Raw genomic sequence first — 8129 nt, 5'->3', positions numbered from 1 at the left:
GTGGAAAGAAAACCCATGTGGCTGTTATTGGGGGAGGGAAGGCAACGTAGCATGAGGCATGGAGAGTGAATAGTGGCATGGTAGGGGTGTAACCTGCTGCAAGGAGAACATTAAATTGGGGGAGAATGACATTTGATGAGCGAGGAGGATTCTTTGTACATGGCACTGGGCAGTGATCAGTAGTTATTCCAGAGTGGGACTGTAAGGGGCCAGGTGGGGGGAAGAGAAGAAGAGGATTATTTTAGTCTGGTCAACAGCCTGGAGGATGGTTAGTACATTGTGCAGCGCAGCAAAGATTACTTGACATGGGAAGTTGATGGGGCAGATTTTGTTTCAGGGGATGATGGGGCCTTAGATACAATTACCTGGAGAAGAGCTACCAGGTGTATTACCTGGTGAAAGTATCCACCACAGGAAGGTGATGGGACAGCACCCCTTGACCCTTACTACCTCCCACCTCCACAGCTCGTACTTGACATAGGTACTTGGTTCTTCACAGCCCTGTCTGTGAGATTGGGAGGTAGCAATTACCTTGCCTTTGTCGGGAAGTTACCTCTCAGACACCAGGGCATAACCAGTCTATCCCCCAGGAGTCAGCCACACGAAAGTGGGCATCAAGCCCAAGAAGTCCTGGTCCCTAGGGAGTGGAACAGACCACCTACCAGGGAAGGAGGTGACAGCCCTGGGGATGGGTGGGGAAATCAGTGTGGGGTGGCCCCATAGGGGCAAGTCCAGAACAGTCTGGGAAAGACAGGCCCCTGGGGGTTCCAATCCCAGAGGAAGAATCATTCAAGGGGTGAAGGTGCAGAGGAAAGGCCCCCTGGAAGTGCCAGTCCCAGGAGAGATCCGAGGGGTCCCAGCCCCCAGGAGGGGTATGGTGACAGCCCAGGGAGAGAAGGTCTCGCTAATGTCAGTCCCATGGGAGTCCCGGAGACAGGTTCTCCCACGGGAATGGGGGTCCGCTGCCAGGGTGTCAGTTTCATGGGGGATCGGGCGCGGGGGACTGGGTCCAAGGGAGCAGTCCAGACCGGTGTCCGGGCCGGGGAGTTGGTGTCCGGGCCGGGCGCGGGGAGGGGGTCCGGCCCCGGGGGGGCAGTCCGGACGGGTGTCCGGGCCGGGGGAGGGGGGCGGTGTCAGGCCGGGGCGCGGGGAGGGGGGCCAGTTCCCAGGCGGCAGTCCGGACCGTGTCCGCGGCCGGGTGGGGTGGTGCAGGCCGGGCGCGGGGAGGGGGCGGTCCCGGTACCTGGTGCACGCGCTGTCAGCCCGTCCGTTGGCCGTATTGATGCGGGCGCCGCGGGCCAGCAGGCGCTTCACCTCCTCGGCGTCCCCGCTGGAGCAGCGGCCAGGACACACGGCGCCCTCTCGAAGCGGACGCGGGGCCCCCCGCCGCCGGTCCGGCCCACGGGCGCCCACCGGCGCCTACCGGCTCCAGCTCGGTCAGCGAGCCCTTCCAGCGCCGCAGCTGCTCGGCCCGCCGCAGCCGCGCCGACTCGGCCCGCTTCACCCCCAGGTGCCCCGGCTCCGACATCGCCGCCGCACTGAGGAGCAGGGACCGCGGAGAGCTTCACCCCGGAGGAGAGCGCAGCGCCCCCGCCGCCATGTTTACTACTCCTCGGCAGCACCGCGCAGGCGCCGCCGCCCAGAAGCACCATGGGACACGTAGTTCCTCTAGATGCCTGCCCTGCGCGGACTACAACTCCCAGACTCCTCCGCGCCCAGGAGCCGCGCCCGTTCTTTCCGCCCGCTCGCGCACATCCCCCTTCGGACTACAACTCCCAGAATTCCAAGCGAACAGGGCAGCGGGGCTGCTGCCTCCGAGAGTGGAAGCGCTTCCCCTTTCTTGCGGGCTGGGCAGACGCAGCACTTCCGTTTTCCCCTGCAGCCCCGCTTGAATCCGGCCGCCCCATCCCTCGCAGGAATTCATGACCCCCAGCCAAGCAGGGGTTATCCAGTCAATCACGTCCCCCAGCGTTGGGCGTGGGGAAAGCCAGGTCCCAGGCATGCAAAGCTGAGGCTGTTCCAAACACGGGCTTTAGGCTGGCCAGCAGCCCCTCATGACAAGGGTCGTCCCTTGTCTCTGCATCTCTGTACAGCAAGATCAGGAGTTGCCGTGTGCTGCAAAAAGCAGCAAGAAATGCCCTGTAAATGCAGGTGAGTACTGCGTATTATTGCTACGAATGATGATGCCAGTGAATATAATACCCTGGAGGAGGGGTAGGGCAGGAGTACTAAGAAAACTGCCCCCTATTTTTGCACTCCAATGTTAGCAGCCCTAGGCGTCTGTTACAGTGTGGCATCCTATTTTGCCTCTTGGGGGTGTTTTGCTGAAACAGTCCCCAAGTGTGGATTTTCTAAGTGCGATTCAAAGAAATAGATTTTAAAATGTATGTGAAAAAACAACATATGTTAAGGCTGCACAGTTAGGCCTTGAGCCTGCAAACACGTCCACACAGATGGCACTTTAAGCACATTACTGGGCCCACTGAAATTTGTGGAATTAGGGCCTAAAGCATTCAAAAGGCCGGAAGTGTTGATGCCAAACTGCAAATGCTTGCCTGACTTTACATGAGTGGTCCCTTTGAAACCAACGGATAATGTATAACTGTTTGCAGGAGCAGGGCCCAAAGGCGCACACACAAATTTTCCCCTGCCTCCTCATAAGTGGTTTTAATTACTCAATAATAATAATGAATTGTAATAACTTAATATAACATGTTCTTTCTTTTTGTCTTCTGTTTGATCAGTAGGAACATTTGATAGAACGGAAGAATTTCATTGTTTAGAAATTAACCCATTCATACGCCTTATTCTGAATTCAGTACACTCCCTTTGATACATCACATCTGTTTGTAGTGGGAATATTTTTAAGGTTACAAACTGAGAAAGAAGGAGCAGCAGATTAATTTTTAAGTAACAAAGTTCCTATCTTCATGAAAAACAACAAGTAGAGACGGAAAAAAAGAAAACAGAACATATTAGATCAGAGCTGAATTGTTTCAAAACAGAATATTTTTCAGTTTTCCATTAGGAGTCTGTGACTACATTTTATTTGATAGTTTCAGTACGTTTCTGTTACATATACAATAGAACCTCGCCGACACGAACACCAGAGTTACCAACCAACTGGTCAACTGGTCCACACATCTCATTTGGATCCAGATTTACGCAATCAGGCAGCACCAGACGGAGAAAAAAAGCAAATACTGTGTGACTAAGCAAAATGGCAAGCAGTAGGAAGCGCAAACGTGTCACGCTTTCGATTGACACAAAACTAGAAATATTAAAAAAACTCGACAGTGGTGTTAGCCTCAGCAACATAGCAGTAGAATATGGTATCGGGAAGTCAACCATCACCGATATTCGGAAAAGCCAGGAAAAAATAAAGCAATTTGCAAAAGAAGCCAAAGACAACGGGACAGTAAAAAGCAGGTGTATTGTACGCAAGGCTGCTGATGATGCTTTTGATAAGGCAATGCATCTGTGGTTTGCACAAGAGAGATCAAAAGGCACTCCTATAAGTGGTGTCATGGTTACAGAGAAGGCAAAGATACTCTACCGAGAAATGTATCCAGACAAAGGTGAGAACCATTTTAAAGCAAGTACAGGGTGGCTTTGTCGGTTCAAAAATCGGCATGGAATACGTCAGTTGAGGGTGCAAGAAGAGTTTCTAACAAGTGACTGGAATGCTGCTGGTGTATTTAAAAACATTTTCAAATCATTTATTGAACAGCACAAACTTACCCGGGACCAAGTGTTTAATTGCGACGAGACAGGCTTGTATTGGCGTCTGCTTCCAAACAAGACTCTGGCAGACAATTCAGAAAAACAGGGGAAGAATTTCAAATCCAGTAAAGATCGGGTCACACTGATGGCTACTGCTAACGCAAGTGGGGATTTCCGTCTCCCATTGGTGTTCATTCATAAAAAGGCGAAACCTCCCTGCTTTGCAAATGTCACTATGTCAGCTCTACCTGTCCATTACTACAGCCAGCGCTGTGCTTGGATGGATAAAGGCATTTTCTCTGACTGGTTTTTTAAACACTTTGTTCCACTTGTGAAAGACTACCTTACCTCAAAATCGTTACCTATCCGAGCTGTGCTACTGATGGACAATGCTCCATCTCACCCTGCCATTGAAAATCTATTGACAGAAGATGGAAGCATTCGCTGTTTGTTTTTGCCACGAAATGTCACCAGCCTCATTCAGCCAATGGACCGAAGCATTCTGGAAAACATGAAATGTCGATACAAGCGAAACCTCTTACAGCGATTATTACTGGGATCAATGCAATTTGAATCTTACACAGATTTTTGTAAACAGCTGACAATCAAAGATGCTGTCTACATGTGTGCCGAATCCTGGAGTGAGATTACCTCTGAGTCTTTGAGACGCTCATGGAATACACTTTGGCGGTGTATTGATAACACTGAACCAGATAATTTGGAAAATAATGAGCAGATGGAAATAAATCAACTAGATTTTTCTGAAGAGCGACAGCTTTTGGATATCACCATGGAGGAACAGGAGGAATGGCTAAACACAGATAAACATGAGAATGGACACCCTATTCTTAGTGACCATGAGATAATTAAATTGGTGCGAGAAACAGCACAACCGGACAGTGACAGCGACAAGGAGGGGGAGAACGCCAAGAAGATCCCACACATGCAAGCAGAAGAGTGCTTCACTGCCTGTCTTCAGTGGCTTGAACAACAGCCTGAAGCCACACCAATTAACCTAATGATGCTTCACAAGCTACGCACCTTGGCAGCAAAAAAACTTGTTAGCAATCTCAAGCAAAGTACAATTAAAGATTTTTTCAAGTCTACATAGTTTATGCTGTAAAGTTAAGCACGAAAGTTAAGTTTGGATACTTTTTTTTAATTGTCATTATAAAGACTAGTGTCGGTACGTTTTGCTGCATCATTTTTTTTAGTGCTGTTTGAATGAACATTGAAATTGGTGGGCCTTTATGTTGGCTTTTTTATTTCATGGATAACTGACACTAAAAAAGAAGCAAGAGAAATTACTTAAAATTGAAATATAGTACCATGTTAACCGTAAACTACTAAAAAAAAGGAAAGTTTTAAAAAAAGATTTGACAAGGTAAGGAAACTTTCTGTGCTTGTTTCATTTAAATTACGATGGTTAAAAGCAGCATTTTTCTTCTGCATAGTAAAGTTTCAAAGCTGTATTAAGTCAATGTTCAGTTGTAAACTTCTGAAAGAACAGCCATAACGTTTTGTTCAGAGTTACAAACATTTCAGAGTTAGGAAGAACCTCCATTCCGAAGGTGTTTGCAACTCTGAGGTTCTACTGTACTGTACATGATGAATGTCCTCTGGTGGCCAGAATTGGCACTTAACTTCCCTGTTACATATGTTTGCCCAGCAATCACTTTGCAGAGCCTATGGGGGTGTGAGCCTACCAGATGCTTACCAGATGCCCTGATCCAGCAAAACACTTAGGTCTTGGCTACACTGGCGCTTTACAGCACTGCAACTTTCTTGCGCAGGGGTGTGAAAAAACACACCCCTGAGCGCAGCACGTTACAATGCTGTAAAGCACCAGTGTAAACAGTGCCCTAGCACTGGGAGTACGGCTCCCAGTGCTGTAAGCTAATATCTCTCTCAGCTCTCTCCCAGCACTGGCACCGTGACCACACTCGCACTTCAAAGCGCTGCTGCGAGAGCGCTCCCACAGCAGCGCTGTACAGTTGCAAGTGTAGCCATACCCTTAAGCACATCCTTAACTTTAAACATAGGGGTAGGCCCATTGACTTCAGTCTAGTGTGCAGGATCGAACTCTTGCTGAACAATAGAACTAACTACTCATGATAATAAGCATTATGCTTGGTGTTAAGTGTTTCTGGTTTCAGGCCTTATGCAGGCTGACTTTGATATAGGAGGGAGACTATGGTTTTAAATCATGTTTTGTTAAAATTCTTTCTCCTGGTTGTCAGTGATTCCCACATCTGTTGCATCTTAATTGCTTTTATTTCTCTCTGTTTCCAAAAATCTCTGTAATTCTGCATTAATTGTGTTTTTCAAATAGGACTTTGGCTGTCAATGTGACAGATATGGCAATTTCCTTAAATATCCTGGTCCAACCTTATTGAATGAAGTTAAACCTTATTGAATTAACGTTCAGTATCTTAGGTGTTCATTATATTAAAAATGCAAATGTGTATGTATAATTGTGCGATTGTATAGAACACCTCTAGGGAGGAAACATGGCTAAACGTTTACCCTAGGAAATGTTGTGAACTTCAAAGGACTCTTTGAAACAATGTCCTAGACAAACAAATTTAAGTGGGATCCCTAGGAAATATTTGGGAAAAAGTGAAGGCAACTTCTCACTTCTGGACCCAACCTTTGACACTGTGCTTTGAGGGAAAAAGTAAAGCGGACCTGCGTAGGCGGTCTGAGTTTTCTGGGGAATTCACAGTGTACGCAGGGAGCTGCCCAGCCTGAAAAGTCATAGATTCCAAGCCCAAAAAGGGCCATTGTGATCAGCTAGTCCAGGAATTCTCTCAACAATTTTTTTGGTGACCTCAGAGTGCAGCCACCAACTCTTGCTGGTGGTTGGTCTGATAATTTTTCCTAAATACTTAATTAACTTTAGGAAAAACAAATAAATATGCACATATACACATCCAAATAATTCTAATTTATTTATATAGGGGTTGGTTTTTTTGCAGACTTAATAATAAAAATAATGGGCAGGTGTGTCTATTCTTTACTGGAATAGAAACACAAATGAGGTGTTTGCATGTTCTTGTCTTTTTTGTTGTTGTTTCTTTTGCTTTTGTGGTTGTTTTCTTTTTTTTTAGACTTGCTAGCTAGTAAGTCTGCTGCTGTGAAAAGTGATACTTGTATGTTACTACACCTCTACCTTGATACAACGCTGTCCTCGGGAGCCAAAAAATCTTACCGTGTTATAGGTGAAACCGCGTTATATCGAACTTGCTTTGATCCAGTGGAGTGTGCAGCACGGCCCCCTCCGGAGCACTGCTTTACCGCGTTATATCTGAATTCGTGTTATATCGGGTCGTGTTATATCGAGGTAGAGGTGTATCATTTTTTACAGTCTCCCAGCTAGCTTCTAAGTCTTGTTGCCAATGATTTTAGTTTATTGTTCATTTATTGTGTGATATTATGATTAACTAACATGTTATGTCATATGTAATCGTATGTTCAATAGAATTGCGTTGTAGGATTATAAAAGTACAAGATTGATCAGTAGTTAGGAAGGATAATTATGTATTAGGTATCTAAGTAAGTAGGGCTGAAATGCAAGGCCTACAGGCTGAGGCCTGTAAGATTTTAGCTTAGCCATGCTAGGCTTAAGAAATGCTTGACATAAGTAAGTGACCAAAGAGTGACCCTATGCCACAAGATTACGGAAAAGATGTACTAATGGGTGATATGCCAAAAAATTAACAATAACAGTAATAGTTTGCTTTCAAGGTATGTGTTAGTCACATTTTTCTAACACATGCCCTAACCACAAGGTTCACTATGTGTGTAAATGCTAATGATGTATAGTCAGAATCACACTTTAAAAAGAGGATGCCCAGATTAGGAAACTTGAGCTCCCTGTGGGAAACTCCAGCAGGAACCATCCCTCTACTGATGATCAGTTGGCAAGGCAGCCATCAGACCTTAAGAATATCATTAAGGATGTGAGGATGGCTATATATGTAACTTGTGCATAGAATTTCTTTATGCTTAGTTAATCATAACTTTAACTGTAACTTTAATAAAACTTGGAAAACCTTGTACTTGTGAATGTCTGTGTGGTCATTACCCTTGTTCTTTGTGTTCCTAGAGATTCCTCATCTGAAGCAAGTAGCAGAGGTCACTTTCACTCTGTTGAGCTTGAAACTAGCCACCAGAGCCGAACCCACTGTGGGTGTAATACGGCATTACTAAATCCACTTTAAATCATATCAAAGGGTACAGATTAGCACCCAGCGTAGGGGTCCAGAGAACACAGACTACGTTAGACCCTATGGGTGTAATTAATACTGTGCTGATCTGTGCGTTATAAGAACATGTAGCAAATTAGACTAGACTAAAGTGTGTTTAAGTGATGCCTAGACCTCTGGATAAAGGTGGATTTCACC

General features: G+C 46.1%; 1 long non-coding RNA gene across 1 annotated transcript; it reads left to right on the top strand.

Moving 5' to 3' along the window:
* The first annotated feature begins 1776 nt into the window (after positions 1 to 1776).
* Positions 1777 to 7784, top strand: LOC116831707 (uncharacterized). The gene is made up of 2 exons (XR_012655718.1): positions 1777 to 2151; positions 2745 to 7784. It is a non-coding gene; the product is annotated as an uncharacterized LOC116831707 (long non-coding RNA).
* The last annotated feature ends 345 nt before the right edge of the window (positions 7785 to 8129 follow it).

Source organism: Chelonoidis abingdonii, chromosome 4 (genome assembly GCF_003597395.2).
Source record: "Chelonoidis abingdonii isolate Lonesome George chromosome 4, CheloAbing_2.0, whole genome shotgun sequence".
In the NCBI taxonomy this organism is placed as follows: Eukaryota; Metazoa; Chordata; order Testudines; family Testudinidae; genus Chelonoidis; species Chelonoidis abingdonii.
This window is presented reverse-complemented; position numbering and strand designations above follow the sequence as displayed.